This window comes from Trachypithecus francoisi, unplaced genomic scaffold, assembly GCF_009764315.1.
Source record: "Trachypithecus francoisi isolate TF-2019V2 unplaced genomic scaffold, Tfra_2.0 Lachesis_group5, whole genome shotgun sequence".
Taxonomy (NCBI): domain Eukaryota; kingdom Metazoa; phylum Chordata; class Mammalia; order Primates; family Cercopithecidae; genus Trachypithecus; species Trachypithecus francoisi.
Window position 1 is genome coordinate 25128963 of NW_022681470.1, and position 27443 is coordinate 25156405.

General features: G+C 42.2%; 1 long non-coding RNA gene across 1 annotated transcript; it reads right to left on the reverse strand.

Moving 5' to 3' along the window:
* Positions 1-2295: 2295 nt before the first annotated feature.
* Positions 2296-26544, reverse strand: LOC117075257. The gene is made up of 4 exons (XR_004433893.1): positions 26478-26544; positions 26020-26094; positions 16148-16289; positions 2296-4444 (listed from the first exon to the last, which is right to left on the reverse strand). It is a non-coding gene; the product is annotated as an uncharacterized LOC117075257 (long non-coding RNA).
* Positions 26545-27443: the final 899 nt, after the last annotated feature.

Genomic DNA, 27443 nt, shown 5'->3' on the forward strand with positions numbered 1-27443 from the left:
CAATATGGAGTGGTGGCTTTTAACCACCTGAGGTCAAATCCTGATGCTACCACATACAGCATGCACATCAGTAGCTTGTTATTTAACCTCTCTTAGTCTCGGTTTCATCATCTGTATAATGGGAATTATCAAATATTTACTACTTGGGTTGCTGTGAAAATGAAATGAGAAAATACATGTAATGTGCTTGCCATGTTGTAAGCTCTTAGTGAATATTAGCAACATATAAATAGATATAACAGCTCTTCTAACTTTGCACTATGGGCTGACTTCATGTATATGACACTTGTTTTTTTTTTTCCACAAGACCTTTCCCAAGTTCTCTATGCCCTACACAGGGGAGGTAAAATGAGAGAAATCACAAAAATTGTGACAATTTCCAGATTAGACATAGTGTAGGTGTTGTCATGTCTGCAGTGTAGAAGTCACCTTGGAAAGAATTTGGTCATATTTCTTAAACATTTTTTAGAGTTGTCTTAGAGATGATCCAAGAACATTTTTTTCATTCATTCAACAAACTTACTGAGCACTCAGTGTGTGTAGGATGAGCTAGGCTAGGAGATAAGGATGCAGTGGTGAGTAGGATAAATAAAATTCCTCTGCTAAAGAAGCATATGCTCTAGTAGGGAAGACACAAAAAAGTACATATTTAGTATGTAGTATGTAGCAACTAGAGTTAGGAGGAAAAGTAAGATAGGGGAAAGGGACAGCATTGTCTTTGGGAGGACCAAGGGTGGAGACAGTAGCCACTCTCCCCTGTTCAGAACCCAGGAGCACATAGTGCAGGTCACAGCTCAAAGGGCATTGCACTTGGCTGTCCTCTGTGGCCTTTTCTTTTTTTTTTTTTTTAATACAAGCATCTGTTTTTGTTTTAAGACATGAAATGAGGGAATGACCATATATCCTCTCTGTCTCTAATTGAAGACAGTGAATTTGGGCAGTTAAGATCCTAGGATCATAACTGTGATAAGGCAGAGGTGACGATCTCCTCCTGCCTGGACCCCTGTCCTGGCCCATCACTACCCATAGGGTAGGGGTGTGTGTGTGTGTGTGTGTGTGTGTGTATGTGTGTGTGTCTGTGTGTGTGTGGTGTGGGGTGGGGTGGGAAGGTGGATGGCTTGGTATACATAAGGTCTTTTTCAGAACACTTGAAATGTAGACCTTGTCTGATAAGACTTCTGTGACTCAGGTATATTATCTTCATAGCTCACAGTTTCATGGGACATTTGTGAAGATGAAATTGATCAGCAGCGGGAGGAAAATAGTCGTTTCCTAGGAAACCAGCTGATGACTCATCCAGGCTTTGAAGCAGCCAAAGCCATGAGACTGCAGTAATTTTCCAGATGCTTAACCCGCCTTCCTCTTTCTCTTCTCTCTCATTGTTTCCCACTCTCCATCCTTCATTTCTTTCTCCACGCCCACTACCCTGGATGCTGCTCACTAGAGCCTGAGCTCTCTGGAGCAGGTATTGAGACCTCATCCCACCACTGCATATGTGACTTGATCTGCTGCTGCTCCTCATTCTAGCAACCAGGGGATGGATGGCCAGGCTACAAAAATCTTGTTGCTACAGAGCTCCAAGATGCTGCTTGTTGCCTTTAATCATAAAAAGCTTCAGTGAGTGTAGCACCTTTTCTCCTAATCGAATCTAACCTAAGCTTACCCGTTCGTCTTAGATCTGCAGTGCATTTCTTTGGGGAGAGGCAGTTAAATCTTGGGCCTCCCCAAGCAAAGTTGTGAAAATGGTATTTAAAGGTGACAAGGCCCTTTTTGACAGCAGCTCTCTCTGCTGGGTCTCCTCATCCTCTTGGCCCACCTTTCCTCACTCATCATCTGGGGTCTGATTTTCCAGGCTCTTCTTAATTATCCACCGTAATCCCCTCTAAAATGCAAAGTGGTAGAAGTTTAAACCATTCTGCTTTCCAAAGGCATTTTCATTTTAACAAAGAGCTTTCAAAGGCAAATTATTGAAGACCCCAAAGAAAAAAATATTTTTAATTAGCTTTTCAAATACAGATTTAGGCAGGGGGGCTTTGGTGGTGGGCTGTGTCTGGTAAGAAGGTTTTCCCCTGTACATCATATGTGCAGTACCTTCTTTGCTGCTGATACTGATTTTAAAGACATTCATATTGGATACTTGTTGGTGCCTCAATTCTGTATCCCACTCCCCCATACATGTGTATTCAATTCACACGTGTACACACACACACACACACACACACACACACCACACACACACACCCTTGAGCAGCAGGAACAACTGATGGGGAAACAACAAACCCCAAGAGATAAAGGTTGGCTCACTCGCTTTTACTTATTGGATGTGTGTCAAGCATCTACTCAATGCAGAACATGGTAGCCATCACCGGGATTGGGATATCCACCTCAAAATGGCTTACAGTTAGAACAGATTAAAGGCGAGCAGACACACACTTTGGTGGGAATGAGTAATATGGTTTGGGGAGAGGGTGCTGGTTATGACTGCCTCTCAGAGTTTGCCCTCTGGGTCCCCTTACTGTTCTTGGTCTTAATTAATTCAGTTGGCTCAGGCCTATGAGAGCTTCCTCACTGGTGCTCCACTGGTCCCACCACAGTGTCACTCTACCTTGAGGTGACCAACCTGCGCAACCACCAGAGTCACAGACAGATGCTCGTTCCCTTCATCCTTTCCTGAAGACAGCTCTCCTGGTTGCAGGGACCTTCACAGTCTGAAAAGAAGCTGAACACATATCCTTCTGGTCTCTCTGTGCATTTACACATACAGAAACACACACGACTTCTGAGATAGGTGAGTCCTTAAAGGGTACACACTCCAGCCATCTGTCTAGTGCCGGCATCGCTTTGAAAGCATCTCCAATGGTCGTCATTGTCATCTCACTGCACTTGAATGCCCCAGAATGAGCAGCTGCTTCTCACAAGAAAACTCCTTTGTTTTTGGACAAGTTTTAATGTGAATTTATTTGTGCACTTATTGAACAATTCCTTTACTCAACAAAAATGAATTGACATGCCTATGGTTTTTAGACACTGGAGGTGCAATGGTGAGCAAAACCATCATTGCCAACATGGCTTGTGGTCTTCAGGGGAGGCAAAATTAATTGAACAATCAGGCAGGACTATATCAGCGATGGGGAAGAGTCCTGGGAGGCAGCAGTGCCTGGGTTGGAGCGATGAGCCTATAGGGTAGGGAACTCTGGGCCAGCGAAGATGGGAGGCAGGGGTCAGGGAAGTCCAGAAATGGCTTTCTTGGGAAAGTGATGCAGGGGCCAAAGAATGGAGTTAGCTGGGCAGGGCGGGGCTGGGTGGGAGGAAGAGCATTCCAGGCAGAAGGAATAGATTGTTAAGAGATTATCTTGAAGTGGCAGGAACCACAGCAGGTTTGAGAAAGGGAAAGGAGGCCAGTGTGGTTGGAGAGTCCAGAAATGGGCAGCAAACATGGCTTCCAGGACACTGTGGTAGAAGCCCCAGCTGACTCGCAGTGCAGTTCAGATGAGGGAGCAATAATGGTTTCTTCCTTTTTCTCTCCTTCTTCCTCTGCTCCATGTCGCCCTCCTCCTCTGTCTTCTTCTTCTTCTTTTTTTTTTTTTTGGGAGCTAGTGCTCTATAACTAATTTGGTCTTTCTCAGAAACTCCATCTGCTGAGAAGCAAAAATTTGTTTCAAAGCTTAGTGTGAAGTAAAAATATAAATACAGACAGTCCCTGAGTTACGGTGGCTTGACTTAATGATTTTTTTGACATAACGATGGTGTGAAACTGTCACAAATTCTATGTAATGTACAGTATTCAATAAATTATGTGAGCTATTCAACGCTCTATTACAAAATAGGCTTTGTGTTAGGTGATTTTGCTCAAATGTAGGCTGAGGGAAGTGTCTTGATCACGTTTTAAGGTATGCTAGTCTAAGCTACAATGTTCAGTGGGTTAGGTTGTAGTAAATGCATTTTCGACTTATGAGATATTTTCAACTTATGACGCATTTATCAGGATGTAAATGCTATAAATTGAGGAGCATCTGTAACCTTTTGTGAGTAAACATTTTCAGATGCAGCAACCCTGACCTGTAACTCTTCAAGATGGTTTTGAAGAGTGGAGTGGATTTTGGCTGACTTGGTACTTGTAACAATAATGACAAAAGAGACCTTGGAACTTTGCAGTGACTTGGACTGTCTTCTACTTTTTTCAGTCTCTTCAGAAGTGTCCTTGTCTTCCTGGCCTCCAATTGCTCTGCTGATGTTGGTGGCTGTGGCCTGCTACTTATGCATCTTGTAGCCGGATTCTTTTTCCTTTTCTCTCTCAAATTGGTCAGAGCCCAGCATCTGCCCCCAGGATGATCTGATCTTGTCTCTGCTCTTGCTGTATTTTTGTCATGTTCTCAAATGGCTTTGTCCACATTTCCACCTGAAGCTTGTGGAGTAAAGTCTTCTGATTTCTGCCCCATAAGTCCTGGTGCAGTGGGATAATTGAAGAGTCAGAGAGACCGAGGGTCGAGGAAGATATATATTATTTATTATTTAGGTGCATCTACGCAGTCAGATTAACATCCAAAAACACCCTGAACAAAGAGTCCGGTTACCTTTTAAGCATTTTGTGGGGTGGAGGGAGATCTGTGCAGGGGGAAGATAGCGAGAAACAAAGACATTTAGTTATTCAATTGAGGCATGCATTACATTATTTCTTACTTTTCAAGGAAAAACACATTTTATGACTTGAGTTTATCTGCCTAGTGACCTTGCATCTGCACAGCTAGGGAAACAGGGTCTTCACAATGCCCGGGAAAGGGAGAGATAAGGCTCACTAGCCACAGAAAAACAGGCAGTTAATTTTAAAGGACTCCAGCTCTTTCTCTTCCACAAGGGGAATTGGGTTTTCTTACACACAACTGAGTTTTTGCTTACACATTCTTTAATTCTTTTAATTCCTGTTTCACTTGTAGGCTGTGGGCTCTCAGCTAGGAGCTCACTGTATAAGGGAATGTGTGCAGGATGAGAAGTATGGATTAGATGTTTTGTTTTCTACCATAGAACAGTAAGCAGAACCCTATGTGTTCTGTGGGGAACCCAGGATCTCGGCAGCCGGACTTGATTCTGGATTAAGCTAAAAGAGAGGATAAAGGAATTCAGGAAAGCTTTTCTTGCATGACTACTGGCTTGCTGCAAAATTCCATTTCAAAGTAAAAAATCAGAATATGAACTCTTCCTCCCAGCTTCTTTGCATTTTTCCTTTACAGTTTTAATCTTTCCCAGAGCAGATGGATGGCTCTGGCCATCTAGGGGATACATTTACTTTTTTGGGTTGGCAATAAGAGAAAAGTGTGTGGGGATGTTTCAAAATAGGATTTCTGTTACTACACTATTTTAAGGATTTTGGGTGCTTTTCCCTAGGATCATTGGGAAGTCACTGAATCATTTTTAGCAAGGGAGTGACAGATTCAGATTTGCATTTTTATAAAGACCTTGCTGTCTACTGTAGAGAGTAGATTGGCTGGGGCAAGCTACATGCAGGCAGATCAGTCGGCAGTTAGTGGGTGGCGGCAAAGAGATAAACAGAGACAGAATTGAGGGATGTCTAGATGGTCAGACAATAGGATATGGAGAGAGATCAGATATAGGGTTGAAGGAGAAATAGGTATCAAGAAAGAACCTCAGTTTCTGCTTTATATGACTGGAGGAATTTGGGGACCATTTACTGAGAAAGGGAATAGAAGGAGACCCAGATTTAGAGAGTGGAGAAAAATGATGTCCAGTAGGACATTTTGCCTTTAAGGTATCTCAGAGAAATGCAAATGGAGATGATCAGTAAGTGGTGGGATGTTTGAGTCTGAAGCCCAGGGCAGAGTCATTTATGTGTAAATGTCTTAGTCTGTTTGAGTGGCTTAACAAGATACCACAAACTGGGTAGTTTATAAACAACAGAAATTTATTTATCACAGTTCTGGTGGCTGGAAATCCAAGATCAAAGTGTCAGCAGATTTGGTGTCTGGTGAGGGCTCACTTTCTAGTTCACAGATGGCTCCTGCTAGCTGTGTCCTCATGTGGTAGAAGAGGCAAAGAAGCTCTCTGGGGCCTCTTTATAGGGGCACTAATCCCATTCATGGGGGGTTCCACCCTCATGACCTAATCACCTCCCAAAAGCTCTACCTCCAAATACATCACATTAATGACTCACTTTCAACACATAGGTTTGGGGGTACATACATGTCAGATCATAGCTGTAAGTGAACATACGTGCAGTGGAAGCAAACAACCCAGGGAGGGAGCATGGAAGAAGAGAAGTGGGTGTTGGACAACGAAAGAAAGCACAGAGGTTTGGTGGTAGATAAAGGGGACTTATATTAAATGTATACAAAGAATTTATAGGAAGAGAAGCTTTTCTTGTTAAAGAAGGGAAAGCTTGAGCAGTTTTAAGTATACAATCCTATGCCAGTGGCAAAGTGAAGAGGAGAGAGTGGATGGATTTAGAGCACAACTTCCCTATCTCCTTTCTCAGATAGGGAAAAAGAAACTTCCTCTATGACATAAAGGAGGGAGCAAGGGTTCACCTAAGGAAGATAAATTTGTAGTGGGGAGACCAGGACTTGAAGGCATTACCACCTGATGATCTCCGTTTTTGTTGTCATGTAGGATACAAGATCCCCCAGAGAGTGGATTGGCTTTTAAGGATGGGGTTTTGGTTGGGGCTTTAAGGATGTGGTAAAGGTGTTGCTGTGAGGTAATGGGAGACAGGTGAACTGGGTTAAATAGGGTAGATGATAGTATTTTGTTTTGTCATCTCCAGCCTTAACTTTATGTGTTTTCCCCGCTCTGGCCTTTTCTCCTCTGACTCTTCCCAACCACTGGTTCTCAGGATCTACTGCCTTCTCCATTGGATTCTTCCCCCATCCCCCAATTACTATCCTCAGAGTGAGAAAATGATGCACACGTTGAGTTAACAAATCAAAGAATCACTCCATAAAGGTCAGCCGTTTGTTATTTGAATAAAACTTTAAAAACAAAACAAAACACCATTTCCCTTAATTCTCTGTAGCAAATTGGAATCTTCCTTCCTCTTTACTTCCCTTCTTTCTTTTCCCCAGACTAGGTGTGCTAAGATTCCCTATGAGTTGCCCTTCTGCTAAAAGATTAAGAGAGGAGAATAAGTTCATGAGCATGGCAAAGCTGGCGGAAACAGGGAGATCCAACTAAGACCACTGTAAGCTTTGCTACCATTAGAGGAAGAAAAGTTAACTGTATGAAACGAACAAATATTTGAAAAAAACAGTAATTTCAAAACATCTAAAAGCAATTATTTTGTTTTGGTCTGCATGGAAAATATTAGAATATAAAACAGATTAAAAAATGAAGATGGCTAATGCTACTAATGACAACTTTATAAGAATACATGAAAAGCAGTATGTATGACTGCCCTTCAAAACCATTAAACAGTATATATGACTGCCCTTCAAAACCATAATATATTCTCAATATATGAACAATAAAAATATAGATAAAGATATAATCAACATATTGGACAATAAAACATGAAGATATAATCAATATATTGAGAATATATTACCTATTTATTGGAGTGTAGCAAGATAGCATTAGCTACAGAGTATAATTCTTCCTTTTAGAATTGTGATTGAAGTTCAAAGCTGAGCACAGGAGGTGCAAAGAACATATATTCTACGTTCAGAAGACCATTGTGAGTTGCTGAGGCCAATCTTCAGAGGACTGTACATAAAGAGGACTGAAGAGAGAGGAAAAGCCTATCTTTTATAGGAATGCAGTGTTTGTGTTAAGGGATGATTCTTCTTCCTCCTCTTCGCCTCCTCCCCCTGTGGATGTTGCAAGAAAGCTACCTATAACATTACAAATGGCTAAGGCAGCCCTTCTTGTAAGTTTCAAAACCATTGGGGCATCTGATTGTTGGTGGCTATTGGGGTACGGAGAAAGTCAAACAAAGAAAGTGAGAGAGAATATAAATAAGGAGCTAGAATACATTTCCCCTGTTTGGTGTGATAAGAATGCTGTTGTTAAAATTAGATTTGGCTGCAGGTGATAGAAAACTAAAGTAACAGTATGACTTAAGTTGGATACTTATCTTGCTTTCTCATATAAACAAAATCCACGGATCTGGGCAATCTAAAGGACTTCCAGTTCTGGTAATAATAGACGAGGCAATTTGGGCCAGCCACCCTGCCAAAGGCAACAAAATGCTGGGAAAAAACCTCTCCTTAAAATCATCAAAGAGCTAGCAAGATAGTGAGACATACCAGGCTATGACCCAGAGAAATGAGTAACACCAGGCCACTTTTGTCCTGGGGGTACTTTTTAGTTCAAAGGAGACCAGAGAGACTGATTTGTACTTTCTTGTGGCTCCTGAAGAAGAGAGAAAAAAGTGGTAATTAGTGGACCCTGGTGAATCACCTCTGCTTTATGCTGCGGTCCCAAGGGGCTGTACTTTAAGAGTGTAGATAAACCAGAAATTTATTTCCTTGTGCAAGAGTCCAGTTTCTTTGTGTCATATGATGTTCCACAAATCCAAAGGCCTTCAACCTAGATTAAAGTGGTCTTCTACTGCTAATGTCTCTATTGCTTGGTAGAAGCCAACAAAAATGCCCTAAGAAAATAACAGTATGTTAGGTCTCAAATTATTTCAGCAAATAATTTTATTTCAAATAAAGTATGTACTACACCATCAAAGATAATGCAGCACATGAGGAAATAAGACATGATGAATAAGAATCAACAGAAAAAAAGACAGTGTAGGTACAAAAGTGATACAGATATTGGAATTATCAGACAGAGACTATAGAACAACTGTTTGCTCTCTTCAAGAAAATAAATACTTGAAAATTTTAGCAAAACTCAGAAATTCTAAAAAGTGACAGAATAGAGTTAAAAAGAGTATCAAATAGAAATCCTAGAACTAAAAATCACAATAAGTAAAGAACTCAGATGGAATTAACAGAAAATTAGATATAGTTGAAAAGAGAATTAATAAATTGAATATTATTAGAAGAATCTATCCAGTGTGGAGAGCCAAAAGGATAAAAAGACTGAAGAGAGGGTAAGAGACAGGGAGAGTACAGTGAGAAGGTAGGACAATCATCTAACTGATTCTTAGAAAGAGGGAAAGGAAATCGTGCATCTGTCAAATTTTTCTAATGGGGCGCAGGTGATATTTGAAGTGATAATGACAGAATTTTTCAAAACAGATTAAAGACATTACTCCATAATTTTAAGAAGTCTAATGTGTTCCAAACAGAATATATTTTAAAAGGATCCATGCTTAAACATATCATAGGAAGAAATATTAATACCAAGAAAATACCTTGGATTACCTCGAAAGTAGGAATAGTTTGGCCAACAGCTAACTTCTCAATAGGAGCAATGGGATTCCAAATACAGAGCACTCAATATTCTAAAAGCAGAAAACACTAAGTTAAAGCTCCATGTCTAAGGAGAATAAAGACATTTCCAGACAAAACAAAACTGGGAGAATGTGTCATCAGCAGAACAACAGAGAAGGAAATACTAAAGGATAAAGAAGAAGGAAAATGATGCCAAATAAGAGAATTTAAGATGAATGAGAATGTTAATATGCGGATAAATGGAAATAAATAATGCTGTATAAAGCAATCATCATCGTCATCATTATGCCCTTTGGAATTAAAAAAAAATCTACAGAATTAAATATAGGACAACAGTTGCACACAACAGGGGTGGAGCAGGGATCAGAGAATGGAGTTAAAATGTTCTAAGGTCTTTACATTGTCTAGGAGGAGTGAGGATATTATCATCAGACTTTGTTAAGTCATAAATGCATATTAAAATTTCAAGGATAATTATTGAAACAATTCAAAAAAGTGTATAATTATGAACTAGTGGAGGGGAAGAAGTAAATGATTAACATATAATCAATTCAAATATAGCAAGAAAGAAGAGAAAAAATGTAGAATAGGCATGTAGTAAATAACCAACTTAAGTGCTAACATGTCAAATTATGTTACGTGTAAGTGGAGTAAATACCCTAACCAAAATGATCTAACTGTATTAGAAAGAAAGGATATACTCTTTACAAGAGACCAGCTAAAAGACTGCAAGTAGAATGTTAGAAAAAGATATACCATACAAACTAAAACCAAAACCAAAAGTCAAAGTACCTATTTTAAAATCAGATAAAACAGACTTTAAGAGAAAAAAAAGCATTATTAGAAATAAACCATCTCTAGATAATGACAAAGGACAGTTCCTCAGGATATAAGTCACTTCTAAATTTCTTTACTCCAAGTAACATAATCCCAAAATACATAAAGTAAAAATTATCAAAACTTCAGGAATAAGTAGAGAAACTGACGACCATAGTGGATGATTTCACTACACTTCTGTCAGTAATGAATAGAGCAATCAGACAAAAATCAGTAAGAATTTAAAAGAGTTGAACAACACATTGAACAAATCTGAGAATGTTTCGGGAACTGTTCTAGGTATTGGGGAAAGAGCAGTAGATAAAACAAAAATCTTGGCTCTCATAAGGAAAGCTATGAAGAAACATCAAACTGAGAAGGTAATACAGAGTACTAGGGGTTGAAGAGTGGTTTGCAAATTTTAGTGGGGTGGTCAAGGAACATCAGACTGAGAAGTTGACATTTGGGCAAAAACCTCAAGGTGATGGGAGGAAGAGCATTCCAGGAAGAGTGAATAGCAAGGATACTCCTAATACCACATCCCAACTCTCTCCCATTCCCCAGGGATGATCTCAAATATGAGGAAAGAAAGGATTGCGTGAGAAAGGGAGTGGCAAAGTGGAGGGAACTTGACCTTGGAAAAGAAATCTAGAGGCAGAAATAAAATTTTGAACTTTATCTCAAAAAAATTCTAGCCCTGTTCTCGGCTCAGAGGAAGAATAAAGTTGTAATGATGAATTTTTATTTTACAGGAATTTATCCATTTTTATTCTGTAGTCATTTATGCATTAAATAAAATTTCAAACCACACACAGAGATCTCTAATCTCACCACCTTCGCAGAATTATTTTCATTAATTAGTTTTCCTTCTTGTCTTATCTATATGGATGCCTTTTTTTGACTCATAAAAAACTTTTACTGAGACCAGATATGAGTCACAGAGTTAGGTGACTCATCGCCCACAATTTATTTGAGCCAGAATCTGAAGGTGAAAGGGAGATGATTTCCACGGACACCCTGTGAAGAAGGGTTCTGGGGAATTCAACTGCACGAGTTGCTTGATAGCTCCTGAGGGCATGATGGGTAATACAGGATTAGAGCAGTTGAGCCAGCAGTCAGGGTCCTCAAAATAGGAAGGGCTGGGGCAAAAGCAGCACGAATGAGCCTAGTTTCTATTCTGTACACATGGGCAAAAGGGCAGCAAACAGCAGCATAAAAGGGAAGGAGGCCCAAATTAAAAAACAAAAAACACAACACTTTATCAATAAGAAATCAATATTCATCAATCCACCCTGAGAGAAGCCATGGAAAAATTCAACCTTCTCAGCAGAACCTTACTCCTAAATTTCTAATGAATGTATATTCTTCCCTGCAGATGTGGGTTGATTCTGAATTTAGAATTATTTTGGAAAGTGATGGAGTCCCAAAACAGGAGGCTCAGGTGGATGGGCACTTTCCTGTCTTCAGAGTTGTGCTTTGCTGCTTTCCCCAGAAACTCCAGACTCCTTGGAAATCAAGCAGATGGGTTTCCTCTGTACTGCCGCTATTGACTTGTTAGACCATACAGTATGGCTTCAGCTGCTGCTTCTCCCTGGCTGGCTTTTACCCCAGCTTTCTAGTGCCCTGTTGTATTTTTCTGTTTTTAAGCTCTTAGCCAGAGTGATGTTGAGTTTCATTCTTAGATGAAAGAAATGCCAGGAACTGTTGACTCCATGTTTTGCAATTTCTTATTCCTCGCATACTAGGGTAGATCACTGGGTCTTGTTGATAGGAAATCCCATTGTCAGGTTGCTGGGAGCATTGCAAAGCAGACTGAAGGAACTCCTTGATGGGTAGGTGAGGAAGCCGTGAAGGCACCTCCTGATCCAGGCCATGCAACGTGAGGCTAAGGAGGCAGGTACTTCAATGGTGGGATCCTGGCAACCTGGTGCTGTCCAGGGCACTTCCTGTGCTAAGCTGTTAGTTTGGGCCCTCTAACAAGCCAATGCCAAGATGGGATTAGGTGTGTGAGATTTTTATTAAAGGACCATGAGAGGAAATGGGGAGGAGGATGGGAGCTATTGGGAGAGCTGCAAGACTGAAATGCAAATCTGACCCCAACTGAAGGAGAGAGGAAGGAGAAGTTGGGTGGAAGCATTTCAGACTTCTGTGTAGCCTAGCGAATGTTCAAGAAGGGATTTGACAGTCCTGGCACCTCAGAGTGCCATGTCTCACAGGAGTGGGTCAGCTGTAGCATCCTTGCTGCTCTCACTTACGACCAGGAGCCTCTGGGGAAGCGTGGCCTCCATACAAACACTGCAATGAGTTTCAGAGAGCAACGCATTTCACAGAGCAGGAGCTGGCACTATTGTCCGTTATGCTCCAGGGTTGGAAGGGCTGGTGGTGGTGGCAGGGGTGGGTGGCAGAGTGAGTGCTGTGGTGGTGAGGATGGTGGTGGTGGTGGGGTATAGGGGCAGGTGGGTGGTAGGGGTGGTGGGGCATGGGGGTGAGAGTGAGGGTGGTGGCTGGGAGTGGTGGTGGAAGGAGTGAAGTGGTGGTGGGGATGGAGGTAGGGGGCTGGTGGGGGGTGGTGGTGGTTGGGTGGTGGTGGGGTGGTGGTGGTAGGGGTGTGATGGTGGTGGTGGGGATGGGGGTGGGGGTTTGGTGAGGGTTGGTAGGGATGGTGGTGGGGGTGGTGGGAGGGTGGTTGGGGGGTGGTGAGGGTAGGGGATGATGGTGGTGGTGGTGGTGGTGGGATGGTAGTAGGGGGTGGTGGTGGGGATGGGGGTAGGGGGATGATGGGGGTTGATGGGAATGGTGTGGGGTGGTCATGTGGGGTGGTGGTGGGAGAGTGAGGGTGGGGGGTGATGGTGGGGATGATGGTGGGGCTGGTGGTGGTGGTGGTGGGAGGGTGATGGTGGTGGTGATGGTGGTGGTGGGGTTGTGGTGGTGTTGGGGATGGGGGTAGAGAGCTGGTGGTGGTAGGGGAGGATGGTGGTGGTGGTGGTGGGAGGGTGATGGTGGGGGCTGATGTGGTGGGGGCTGGTGGTTGAGGGTGGTGGGGGTGGTGATAGTGGTGGTGGTGGGGGAGGTGTGATGGTGGTGGGGATGAGGGTAAGGAGCTGGTGGTGGAGGTGGGGTGTGCTGGTGGGGAGTGGTTGGGGGTGTGTGGTGGGGGATGGGGGTAGGGAGCTGCTGGTGGTGGTGAGGATGGTGGTGGGGATGGTGGTGTGAGGGTGGGGTTGGTGGTGGTGGTGGTGGTGGGGGCTGGTGGTGGGGAGTGGTAGGGGTGGTGATGATGGTGGTGGTGGGGGTTGGTGGTGGTGGGGAGTGGTGGGGGGTGATGGTGGTGGTGGGGAGTGGTGTGTGTGGTAGTGGTGGTGCTGGTGGTGGGGGGTGATGGTGGTGTTCATAGTTGGGGGTGGTGGTAGGGGGATGATGGTAGTGGTGGCAGGTGGTGGTGGTCGGGGTGTGGTGGGGGTGGGGGGTGGTGAGGGTGATGATGGTGGTGGGGAGTGGTGGGGAGTGGTGGGTGTGGTGGTGTGTGTGGTAGTGGTGGTGGTGGTGGTGGTGGTGATGGTGGTGGTCATCATTGGGTGAATGGTGGTGGTGGTGGGTGGTGGTGGGTGGTGGTGGGGGGTGTGGTGGTGGGGGGTGGTAGTGGTGGGGGTGGTGGTTGTGGAGTGGTGGTGGGAGGTGCTGGTGGGGGTTTGGAGGTTTGCAAGGTACATGCCCATGGCTACTATATAAAGTTCTAGAACTGTCTTACTAGACCGCAGATAGTTGTGAATACTTACCTCAGTAGGTGCTAATTGTGAAGTGAAACCAATTATATTCACATGGGAAAAAAAAAGTATCTCTCTAGTAGACGTGACCTCAAAGGAAGGAAGCAAAGGGAGTTGAGCCTTTTATTTGGGCTGTGAACAGCGCTCTTCACCATTAGACTCCTTCTTCTCCACGCTTCATTCTTCGCAGCCTCCTTCTAAGACACTAACTAGCAATTCCAAATATTTCATCTTCACTCACAGGTTATACTTCTTTATACCACCTCCAAAGGCTAGCTGATGTATTTTTCCCTTGGGGAGTGAGGTAGGACAGAAAAGAAAAAACCATGTATGTGGGCTGCTGCCTGCAAAAGTCTTTCCAGATCTCTGGTGAGTGACAGCCCAGGGTGGCATTTGGTGTACCAGCAAGGCCATGCAACCCTCAGTCAAGAAACTCAAGTTCTAGTCATTTGTTTTTGCCCATCAGTTACTTCATGATCCAAGCAGATTGTCTCCTTCTCTGGAGCTTTAATATCCTCAGCTGCAGAACGAGACAGCAGGCAACTGTTTTCAAAGGATTGGTATTCTATAATGTCTATATTTTATTTTATTTTAAAATTAATTAATTATTTATTTCAGAGCCGGTGTCTCACTCTGTCTCCTGGCTGGAGTGCAGTGGCATGATCATAGCTGACTGCAGCCTTGAACTCCTGGGCTCAAGTGTTCCTCTACCCTCGGCCTCCCGTGTAGTCCTGTATTTTAAAATGGCAGGTGTGTACGAGAGAGGCAGTGGGCTGGAAATCAAATGTCCTCAAGTTTTACCAAACACTCCTTTCTGCCATTTTTCTACTTCAATTATTGCATTTCTACAGTCATGAGTTATCATTGTTTACTTACATGTCTGCCTTTAAACTGTGAATCTCTGGAGGGCGGGATCCATCTCTCTCCCATCTATGTTCCCAGAGCGCTTACACAATGCCTTCTACACAGCGAGTGTGCCACGAATGCTGGCGGGATTGGCTGAAGAAACAGTGATGCGGCCGGGTGTGGTGGCTCACGTTTGTCATCCCAGCACTTTGGGAGGCCGAGGCGGGTGGATCACGAGGTCAGGAGATCGAGACCATCCTGGCTAACACAGTGAAACCCCGTCTCTACTAAAAATACAAAAAATTAGCCAGGCGTGGTGGCGGGCGCCTGTAGTCCCAGCCACTTGGGAGGCTGAGGCAGGAGAATGGCGTGAACTTGGGAGGTGGAGCTTGCAGTGAGCCGAGATCGCACCACTGCACTCCAGCCTGGGTGACAAAGCGAGACTCTGTCTCAGAAAAAAAAAAAACAAAAAACACCCTAAAACAAAAAACAAAAAACAGTGATGCAGTGGCTAGATGTGGTTAGCACTGTGAGAAACTGTGAGCTTGACATGCCTGGGTTCAAATTCTAGTTTTGCCACTTGCTAGTTGTGAGCCTTGGACAAATTACTTTTTGAGCCTCCATTTCCTAATTTTAAAATGGCTGTAATAGTTCTTACCTGGCAAGGTGATTGTGAAAATTAAGTGAGATAATTCACGTCGTGTGCTTCTCAGAACATGACAGATGCTGTTTTAAAGACTTTGTCATTTTGGTCCTGTGACCATCATGCTAAAGGCTAGAAGTGAAGGTTGGGGAGATTAGTAATTTGATTGTTAATCCATAACAAAATATTTCAGGATATTTTGGTCTGCATTTTGCAGGAAATATCTTAATTCTAGCCTGCATTTTATCATCTACCACAGACCTAAGTAGTCTTTTAATTGGCAGTAGCATTACTGTCTCTGGCTGTGAAAAATAGGCAGTTCTCCACAGACCTTTCCATGTGTGTGCTGAAAGGTGCAATGCAGAGTTTTGCTGCAGTGAGTCTGCAGGCACTGTCTTGCTGAGAAAGTATCTTAGACTTCCTGAAGCTGGCTTCGTGAAGTTGCTGTTTTGCATGATAATACATTTGGCCTAGAAAGGGCTTCAGGAACATCACTGTCTTTTATACTGTGAACCCGATTATATTAATAAACTCCCAAAGAGCAAGTCAATCACTTTTCTCCTTGGGCCTCTTCAGTGCCGTTTAGAAAAGTATCTTGTCAGTGGAGTAGTGGTACCTGTACCTCCCTGTGATCTATATGGACTGGGGCAAGGTGCAAATCAAATGCCCCCTTCCTTTTGTCTGTAGAAGAAGACAAGCAAGAGAATGTATTCAGATTTACTAACCTGGGACTTTCTGACTGGAGACTGATTATCACTTAATGTTCAAGTTTAAATGGGTCAAACAAAAATGTATCTCCATCCTCAGAACGTCATTCCAGTTGAGTTTGATTTTATTTATTTATGTGCTTGTAACTAAAAGTTTCCTCTGGAAGGAATAAAATCATAGGAAATTAAACAAAATTATTAACACTTTCTCTGTTTTCTTAATGTCACAATTAAATATTGCTCCCACTAATTGTAATAGTAGTTATCCTTTATTGAATAATTAGTATATGTTAACTATTGTGCTAAGTGCTTTACATGTTTAATCTCTTTTTCATTTTTAAAACAATTTGCAAGGAAAGAAGTGTTTATCCCTATTTTGCTGTAAAGGAAACTGAGACTCCACAAATGACATGTCTGTACCTAATTTCATTACAATGTCCTTCCTTTAATACTCTGCTTATCTGACCCTGCAACTCTGCTTATCTGACCCTGCAACTCTGCATTCTGAGCCCTCGTGTCTACGTTTGTAGGCCTTTAGTCTCTTCCCTCACTGTTGTTCCAAATGCAGTCTCAGCCATGACCCTAGTATCTGAGTATCTGAGCATGGGCTGGCTGCAGTCCATCACTATTTGTTGTTCTGGGACCTTTTTGCTTTTTTTGCTTATGTTCTAGGCAGATGAGGATATCGGGTCACCACCAGAAAGGAGCTATGGTACTGTGTTATTTTGTAAAACTGGTGGTAAATATATGGCATTTGATAAATCTTGAGATGGTATAGGCTCAAAGTAAAAGTGGGTTTTAGAAAGTATTTAGGCAGGCCGGACATGGTGGCTCACATCTGTAATCCCAGCACTTTGGGATGCTGTGGAGGGGGGGATGGATCACTTGAGGTCAGGAGTTCAAGACCAGCCTAGCCAATGTGGTGAAACCCTGTCTCTACTAAAAACAAAACAAAACAAAAATTAGCTGGATGTGGTGGTGGGCGCCTGAGGAGAAGGCAGCAATATTCAAACGATTTGATCATAGGAAGTAGGGCAGTGCTTCGCAGTTAACCCAGTGAATTCAACAGTCTATCTCTGACACCAGCAGGTTGTTTCTTGCTAGAGCTTAATGATTTTCTCTGTTCTTAACATCCTAACTTCCCATTAAAATGGTCTCTTAAGAGACCTGTGCATCCAATGCCCTCATTTTACAGATAAGAAAACTGGGCCGGGTGCAGTGGCTCATGCCTGTAATCCCAGCATTTTGGGAGGCGAAGGTGGGGATCACGAGGTCAGGAGTTCGAGATGTACTGGGTGACATGTCGAGAGACTCTGTCTCGAAAAAGATAAAGAAAAGAAAGTATTTAGGTAAATGTATACAAGAGATTTTACTATGAATATGGAGACTAAGATTCCAATGGCTATCACCTCTTCTTTTGTTCTGCTTCTCTTGGGAACATATGTTCCTCAAGTCCCAGCTGGCATCTTCATCAGTTCTACTGGACAATGTATGGTGCCACCCATTCCATCATTCTGGTGCTCATTTCCACTAAGTGCGGATGGGGGATTAGTGAGGGAGAGCGAACAGGTGCCTGGTATCTGCAAACCTGGTTTCTCTTCTCAACTGTACCACCCACCAGCTATGAGACTTTGAGGGAAGTCAATTAATCTCTCTGGGCTTCAGTTTTCTTTTTTTTGAGACAGAGTCTCACTCTGTTGCCCAGGCTGGAGTGCAGTGGTGCGATCTTGGCTCACTGCAACCTCTGCCTCCCAGGTTCAAGTGATTCTCCTGCCTCAGCCTCCTGAATAGCTGGGATTACAGGTGTGCATCACCACACCTGGCTATATTTTGAATTTTTAGTAGAGACGGGGTTTCACCATGTTGGTCAGGCTGGTCTCGAACTCCTGACCTCGTGATCCGTCTGCCTCAGCCTCCTAAAGTGCTGAGATTACAGGCATGAGCCATGCACCCGGCGCAGTTTTCTTATCTGTAAAATGAGGGCATTGGATCCACAGGTCTCTTAACAGACCATTTTAATGGGAAGTTAGGATATTGAGAACAGAGAAAACCATTAAGCTCTAGCAGAAACATCCTACTGATGTCAGAGATAGACTGTTGAATTCATCGGGCATAGCTGAGAAGCGCTGTCCTATTTCCTATGCTCAAATCATTTGAATATTGCTACCTTCCCCTCAGATGTTGAAAGCATGTCTTCCTTTTTCAGATGAGAGATCTGAGGCTAATTTTGGCCATTGGTTGGCCATGGACTCTTATTTATTGCTGATTACTTAATTTGCAGGGCAAATGCAATGTCAATGAATGGCAGATGAGTGGCAGCTGATGTGATGGTAGCCAGGAATAATTGACAGTAAATGGAGAGGGCTGCCCTACTTTGCTTTACTAAAGTTAGCAGGCGCCTGCAGAGACTCGTATGGCTCCTAATGATTTTTGTTAAGTTTGGAGAACAGTTGGACTGCAGATTAATTTCACCATGTTTCTTCCTGACATTTCTCATTTAAAAGGTGCTAAAATTCTAAAATGAACAAAAATAAAAAGTGTCTTCTTTACTCAAGGGGAAAATTGCCTCTTTGCAGAAATGCTTTCTAAGGAATATTGACTTCTTGATTTGACTGAGACATTTGTCTGTCATGAGCTTCCTCACTGATGCTACTTACCTTTCTTCTTCCAAGTACTTGTTTCTATGCACGTTTATTCTTTCTTCTCTTCCGTCTGAGATAAAAAGATAGTTTTCTTCCTTTCTATGTACCAACTCTTCCACCTGTACTCTGGAATTATCTTTTTGATTTCAAAAGTAATACATACTTATTGCAGAAAATTTGGAAATTGTGGAGTTGTAAAAGAAGAAAATAATATCACTCATAATCCCACCACTAGAGACAGTTGCTGTTAACGTTTTGAGGTCTTTCTGATTTTTTTCTAAGCGTACTTTTTAAAATAATAAAATTGGGATTCTATTGTACACTAATTTGAATGGCACTTAAAAATTAATATACAAAGAGCATTTTCCATGCTACTAACCACTTTTCGAGAACCTTGTTTTAATAACTGTATGGAATTTTATTGTGGGATTGTATGCTACTTTGCTAAATTATTCCTTTCACCTGACATTAAGGCTTGTCCCTACATTTTTGATCCTGTCCTTTCTTAGCTCCCCTGAGAGTGCACCCTTCCATCATGCCTCTGCTCTTCCTTCATCACCGTGGCGTTTTCTACTGATGCTTTTCTTGCATCTTCCGGCACACAGGTGCATCTCTACTCTCATCTCTAATCTGCTGTGTCATTTTGGATGTTTCCCATTTCGGTCTCTGGTTTTTTCATTGTATCACAGTCTATGAACTGCATGTTTTGTCTCCTACAAATTCATATGTCGATATCCTAACCTCCAATGCGATGGTATTTGGAGATGAGGCCTCTTGGAGGTCATTAGGCCAAGAGAGTGGAGCTCTTATGGATGGAATTAGTGCCCTTATAAGAAGAGGCATGAAGGAGCTTACTTCTCTCTTCCACTGTTTGCCATGTAAGTATACAATGAGAAGGCAGCCATCTGCAAACCAGGAAGAGGGCCCTCCCCAGAACCTGACCATGTTGACACCCTGATCTCAGACTTCCCAGCCTCCAGAATGGTGAGAAATAAATGTCTGTTGTGTAACCCACCCACTCTATGGTACTTTGTTATAGTAGCTGGGACAGACTGAGACACACAGATAATCTAGGCATGGCTCTGGGCATGTCACTGCACCCAGTGAAGATCAGCCCCCAACCTAGCTTCCCAGGCTCATTTGCCCTCCACATGCACCCCTTGATCTAATCTAATTGTATTGCACGTGTACACCCAGACATCCCGCTCATGACCTCCTTTCTGGCCATTATGCATAAGCATGATACATATTCATCGAAACCACTGATAAAAATGTCAAACCTCAGGCCTGTGGCTCAACATTAGGGACTTACAAGATGAAGTCAATCTACTTATCAATACTCTTGAAGCAAAGATGATTTAGCCAATTGTTTATATAGAGAATGGTTGAACATTGCAGCCCGTGTTTCTCCATCCTGCCTCCTGGGATATTATTAGTGGTCCATTTGAAACTTTGGAGTAGGTCAGACATGCTGCACTTCCAGATTTCCCTAATCATCACATCCACCTTCTAGAGCAAAAAGGGAGGTGACATTGTCAGATTCTGATCTTCATGAGGCCATGTTGGTTCCTGGAGATCACTGCTGCCTCTTCTAAAGGTTCAGAAGATTCCTTATTAAGCCACTCCAAATATGTGAATTGTTTTTGCTCCCTTTATGAAAAATTGAAACTATCTGTGTTGATTGTTTGCTGATATCCATAAGGTGACAGATGGAGAGTGCAGTCCATGTGCCTGGGGTGGACTTGAAATGGGTCCGTGGTCTTTGTAGGCATTTGCTGTGGGGAGGACTTAGCTCTCCTGCTTTCCTTCTGCTCCATGACCCTGAACTAAGGCCCACTGCCCCTTCTAATGCTGCAGCCACCAGCTGCACATAGTAGGGTGGTAGGCAGAGTAACACTCCTGAAAGAAGTGCATGTTCTAATCCCTAGAACATGTGAACAGGTGGTCTCACAGGGCAAAAGGGCTTTGCACATATGATTATATTAAATATTTGAGATGAGGAGATTATCCTGGATTCTCTGGGTGGGCACAATGCAATTACATAGGTCCTTAAAAGGGTTAAAAAAAGATTTGAGGATGGAGGAAGGAACCATGAGTCAAGGATGCAGGCAGCATCTGGAAGCTGGAAAAGGAAAAGGAGCAGATTCTCCATAGAGCCTTCAGAAGGAACATAGCCCTGCTGACACCTTGATTTTAGCCCCGCGAAATCCATTTCAGACTGCTGATCTCCATAACTGTGAAATAATAAATCTGTGTCGTTTTAAGCCACCAGATTTGTGGTGATTTATTATCACAGCAATAGGAAACTAAAACAGTAGGTAACCAATAGGCATTTTAAATTCTTGAGATTTGAAAAAGGCCTTAATATCTGTCTACTGTGATCCCTATCCTGAATTCCCCTTTTATGACTTCTGTCAAAGGGGAAGTCTGTGGTGTGTACGTTGGGATTGGAAAGAAGAGTACAGCCAAAGGAAAATGGGAGATGAGAAAGCATATGTAAATATGCTTTATTTTGGAGACATAATACATGTAACATTTCACCCATTTAAAGTATAGAGTTCAGTAGATTTTAACATATTCAAAGAGTTGTGCAACCACCACCACAATTGATTTGGGAACATTTCATCATTCCAAAAGGAGATCTTCTACCCATTAGCAACCAGTCTCTAATCCCTCTCACCCCCGATTCCGGGCAACCACGAATCTATTTTCTGTCTCCATAGATTGATCTATTCTAGACATTTTACATACATGGAATCATACTGTATGTGGCATTTTATACCAGGCTTCTTTCGCTTGGTACAATATTTTCAGGGTTCATCCATGTTGCAGCACGCATCAGAACTTCATTCCTTTCTATTGCTGAGTCATATTCCATTGCATGGATAGGACCACATTTTGTTCAACAGTTCATCAGTTGATGGACATTTGGGTTGTTCACACTTTTGGCTTTTATGAATGATGCTGCTATGAATAATTGTATGCAAATTTTTATGTGGCTATACACTTTCATTTCTCTTGGCTGTATACCTAGGAGTGGAATATCTAGGTCATCTGGTGACTTTACGTTTAAACCTTTGAGGAGCCGCTTGTCTGTTTTCCAAAGGAGCTGCACCATTTTCTAATACCTTCTCACAAGCAATGCATGAGAAACCATCATCAATAGGAATTCTTGCTGGCCTCTGAAAATTATGTAAAGGACACAAAATGCAAAACGTGGATAAGAAAGAGTGACCTGGATGTTTTCAGAAGTAAAACAGCATGAAAAGAAACTTGGGTGACCAGTTGGCCTGGAAACTCTTGAATGATACCTGAATTTTTTTTTTTTTTTCTGAGAAACAGTTCATATTGGCTAAAATCTATTGGCAAATGGCTGCAATAAATTCTTTTGAAGATTTTAGTCTGTTTGGTTTCTTTGCATTTCATTTGATTAGCTTTTGAGAAATTCTGATGACTAATGCCTCAGAAGAGCTTCTTGAACCACAACGCAGTGGGGCAAGACTAAGTGCCCCATGTGAATAAACACATGCTATCATTCTTAGTTAAAAATAACATCATTTCAAGGTGAAGAGCATTATGCATTTTGGAGTTTTTATTAGTTTGTTAGGGTTCACAAAATAAAGTACCACAGATAAGGTGGCTTAAACAACAGAAATGTATTCTCTCATAATTCTGAAGGCTGAAAGAGAGCTGAATCAAGGTATTGGCAGGTGTAGTTTCCTTGGAGGCCTCTCTTCTTGGCTTATAGGTGGCCATCTTCACCACCTATAGGTATGTCTTCACATGGCCTTCCCTCTATGTGTATCTGCATCGTAATCTGCTTTTGTAAGGATATCAGTCATGAAGGCCCACCTTGATAACTTCATTTACCTTAATTACCTCTTTTTTTTTTTCTTTCTGAGACAGAGTCTCACTCTGTTACCCAGGCTGCAGTGCAGTGGCACCATCTTGGCTCACTGCAACCTCCTCCTCCTGGGTTCAAGTGATTCTCTTGTGTTGGCCTCCTGAGTAGCTGGGATTGCAGGTGCGTGATGCCATGCCTGGCTAATTCTTGTATTTTTAGTAGAGACGGGGTTTCACCATGTTGGTCATGCTAGTCTCGAACCCCTAACCTCGTGATCTGCCTGCCTCGGCCTCCCAAAGTGCCTACCTTTGTTACCTCTTTAAAGACCTTATCGCCATATACTGGGGGTTAGGACTTCAACATAGGAATTTTGGGGGGATACAATTCAGCCCAAGACAAAGTTCAGTATCATAAAATCATACTTACTGTACCAAAGGGGTCCATGCTAGTGGAGAAAACAGATTTTAAAAATATATATTATTTTTACTGTGTGTCTTTAGGTAAAAGCATAAGCCTCAGGTCCTTATTAAACATGGAAAGATGTTTATTCTTGGTGCAAGAATGAAGGGTACTGTGCAACTTAGAGCAGACTCGAGAAAAGGTTAAGTGGATGCATTCTTAATTGTTCTTCTACCTTCCCCTACGTTTCCTCCTCATTCATCACAGTTAGGTATCAATATCTTCTTGCTGTAACTCTTCCATTAAAACCTGTTCTACCTGCAACTTAAGCATGCTATAATACGAATGTCTGACAACCACTTCAGGAGTTTTTTTCTGCTTTATGTTTTATTTTTCCAGAGACCCAAGCCTTAAGCCAAAGGAATCATACCTTAAAGGAATTTCAGAGATCAGTTAGGGGACGAAGAAAGTATTTCCTGAAATCCTTTTCAGTACCCTGGATATCACCCCACCCAGATAATTGCTTACTCAGCCTTTTACAATGTCAGCCTTGATGAGAACTCAGAAGAAAGATGTACTTAATTAAAAATAAAACCCAACTCCAGAGAAAGATATCTTGTAGAAAAATTTTCTAGCCCTAATGTTACCCACCTGTGTTGCTAATGATGGTATACTTTTTAATGTGAGTCAATATGTGCTGGCTTCTGTTTTCAGTGTTCCTAGATTTTTATCTGCCTGGCTTATTTTCGGAGGAACTGGCCTAACATCTCATGAGTGTTGATACTATTAGAAATGGCCAGTATTTGGGTTGGTTGGGAGGTAGGGTGGGCCTGGGAGGCTGGCTTTCCTGTTGGTCTCTAGCCTGCAGAACTGTTGTTGTCGATCATGTAGAATGAAAACTGCAACTTTAATGGTGCTCATTACATCATTTACTGTCTGAAGAGCATGCACACTGTCACACAAGAAATGATAGCCAAGGATGGAGGTCTGAATATATTTGAGCTTCATGATTTCAGTGTCTGGAGTGATGACTAGATATCTTTGTGCCACTTTCCTTTCTAGTGGCCGAAAAGGTATCTGATTCAACAGAAAAGTCCTTCAAAGTCTATACAAAAGAATTTGTCTCACAGCTTCTTGATTATGTAAAGGCCTCTTTAGCTTTGAAATGAGAAAATAATCAGAATCTTCCTATTACATTCTGGGAAACATACTCAGAGACATAACAGTTCAGGAGGAAAAAAAGACAAAATGCCTTCCTGTCTCACCAAAATTAAATTAAATAAGTGGAGCCTGGCAAAGGGCAGGCTTTACGCAGAAATGATTTCCCCCTAGATCTAGAGATGGCCTGATAGCCAAAGGTTGAGATTCATTTGATTAAAGTGTAAACTTCCATCTTTTGTGTTATGAGTCTCTTTGAGGTTTATAATCCTCATTTATAAAATGGGATTAATATTTTTACTTGTGTTACAACAAAATAAGATAATACAAGGTTTGTAAAGCACGTAGCACATAAATATCAGATTACTTTTCCTTGCCTTGGTAGCAAAACTCTCTAAAAAACTCACTTATTATGAACATGTTGACTTTTTTGAAAAGTAGAAAGAGAATAGTAAGATGAACACAATTTAAGATGAACACACCTAGATTTAACAATTGTTAACATTTTACCATATATACTTAATTTCTTTTTAGTTATTTTCTGAAGAATCTGAAGTAAATTACAGACACAACTTTATTTTAACTTGAAATATTTAATATGTGCCTTTAAAAAGGAACATATCCCCCTATAACTACAGTACCACTTTAATCTAACAAAATTAATACTAATTTCTCAACGTCAGCTGACACTTACTCTATATTGAAAATTTTCAGTGGTTTCCAAATGTCTTTCAAAGCTGATTTATTCAAGTAAGATCCTGATATGAGCCTCTCATCAGGGAACTGTATTTTATCTCATTGCTGCTCACTAAGGGGGCCAACCTTGTTCCGTTGTTTACTAGTCAGCAGATCTGAAATTCCTCCGTAAGTCAGGCTAGGAACACACCTTAAGCTAACTCAATATGTAAACTTGAAAAGATAAATTGTTCACCGCAGCAAATGACTCATATGTTTTCAGGGACTGGTTGAAGACTTGAAGTCGTGGTCTTCCTTTTGGTACATCTCAGCGTGCATTCACAGGTGCTGGAATGATAGGAAGACGATTAGTGACGGTGGGTTTGGGGGGAGGCAAACGGGATGAAAAACTCATTTACATGGGGAATCTAAAATAATCAAATTTACAGAAGAAAAAAATAAAGTGGAAGTAGGAAGGGAAACTAAAATTGGGGGATCCCAGTGGAGGAGGTGGCTTTGCATGAGGATGGAATGAACTCATCAATACCCCACATAGGTTTAACTCACCACCTATCATGGCTCAGTGGAAAGGCACAGATCTGGGTCCAGATCCCAGCTCCACTCTTCTAGCTGCATGACCTTGGGAAAATTACTATACATTTCATACTTTAGTTTTGTTTTTTCTTCTATGCTGTGCTAATACTTTTGTCCACTTTTCTTTTTTTTTTTTTTTTTTTTGAGGCGGAGTCTCGCTCTGTCGCCCGGACTGGAGTGCAGTGGCCGGATCTCAGCTCACTGCAAGCTCCGCCTCCCGGGTTTACGCCATTCTCCTGCCTCAGCCTCCCGAGTAGCTGGGACTACAGGCGCCCGCCGCCTCGCCCGGCTAGTTTTTGTATTTTTAGTAGAGACGAGGTTTCACCGTGTTCGCCAGGATGGTCTCGATCTCCTGACCTCGTGATCCGCCCGTCTCAGCCTCCCAAAGTGCTGGGATTACAGGCTTGAGCCACCGCGCCCGGCTGTCCACTTTTCATAGATGATGAAGAGATTATAGCAAGTGAACACAGAGTTCTAGGTATATAGTAACCACACACAAAAAGCATCTATCTATCTATCTATCTATCTATCTATCATCTATCTTTATGATGATGATGATGATGATGATGATACTTTACCTCCTATGGTGTTCGGTGCTTCCAACTCCATTGATGAATGCATCCCATACACAATTGTGCTCAAAATGTCATGACCTAAAGTGAAATAAATACAGGAGACATAGAAACTTATCATAGGATAGGAATTTTCTGTCATATTTCAAGCAAAGCAGTTCTCCTGTGATCCCTGTCCATCTCCTAACCCTCTTCGTCCACGTGGAGGTACTGTAGCTCAAGGTCACAAGGCTATCCATGGCTGAAGCCTCTCTCTAACGCCCAGATACCAAAACCTTGCAAAGCTCTGCCTCCTGCTGGCCTTACTTCCCAAGGTCAGTCCTGGATCTATCCCACTGGCCAGAGGGTCTTATAAGCACCCTCAGCTCAGCTCTAAAGAGAAAACTCTTTCCCAACTTCCTTGGTGGCCAAATCATCCTTTTCTAAAGCAGATTTATTCCTATAGAATTTAGAAAGCAAAATACTTTTGTTTTCCCAGGAGAGAGGTTTTGACAATAGTGTTTGGCAGGTACTTGTCATTGCTCAAGGGTTGCTAGGAGACAAATGAAGGCTGGCTCAAGATAGTTGCAAAGCATGGTAGTCTACTCTCTAGAACCGCAGTCTTGATTTCAAATTTTAGCTTGCATCTGAATCACCTGGCGATAGTTAAGATTCAGGTTCCTGGGTCTCTAGGTCTTGGATAGCTTGTGTTTCTAATAAACACTCTAATACAGGTGACCCAGGGATCAGGATCATACTTGGAGAAACATGGAAGCAAGTCAACTTGCCTAAAAGTGAGTCTGTGGAATTACCTCTCTGGGAATTGGTTTTCAGTGAATTGATTAAGGGCTGGGAAACATTTTCCTAAAGAAAATAGCGTCTTTTCAGCATGATTTCAGGAATATAGATCTCTACAGTCATTTATCAGTGCAGGAGTGGTGTTCTGGTTTCTTTGCCTTTATTATCAAAAGCTTCTGTAGCTTGTTATCATTGATCTGATCATTGACCAGGTAGCCAGGAGAGGGAAGGAGGAGCTTTCTAGGCCATGGAACATCAAGTGAAAGGCCTGTGATGGGAAACACATGAAGAGCTGAAGGATCTGCAAGGTATTCAGCAGGTAAATTAATATGATCTGGTGCTAGTTTGGCTATGGGAAATAGCATGGAAAAGATGATGTCCATGATGGGTTCTGGTTTCTGCTTATCCACCTGGTTGGTATCATTCAGGAAATTAGGAAACACTAGGAGAAGAGTCTTGTCTTTTTTTATTGTTTCTTTGTCTGGAGGATTGGGAGATGGAAATGAGAATTTGGTTCTGGACCTGGTTAATTTGAGATGCCTTTGAGATATCTAACGGAGATGATAAGTAGGCAGCTGGGCTGATGGGCATGGGGCTGGGAGGCATATGGGTTCAACACAGAAAACTGTGGGTCATGTGAGAATTGGTGGTTA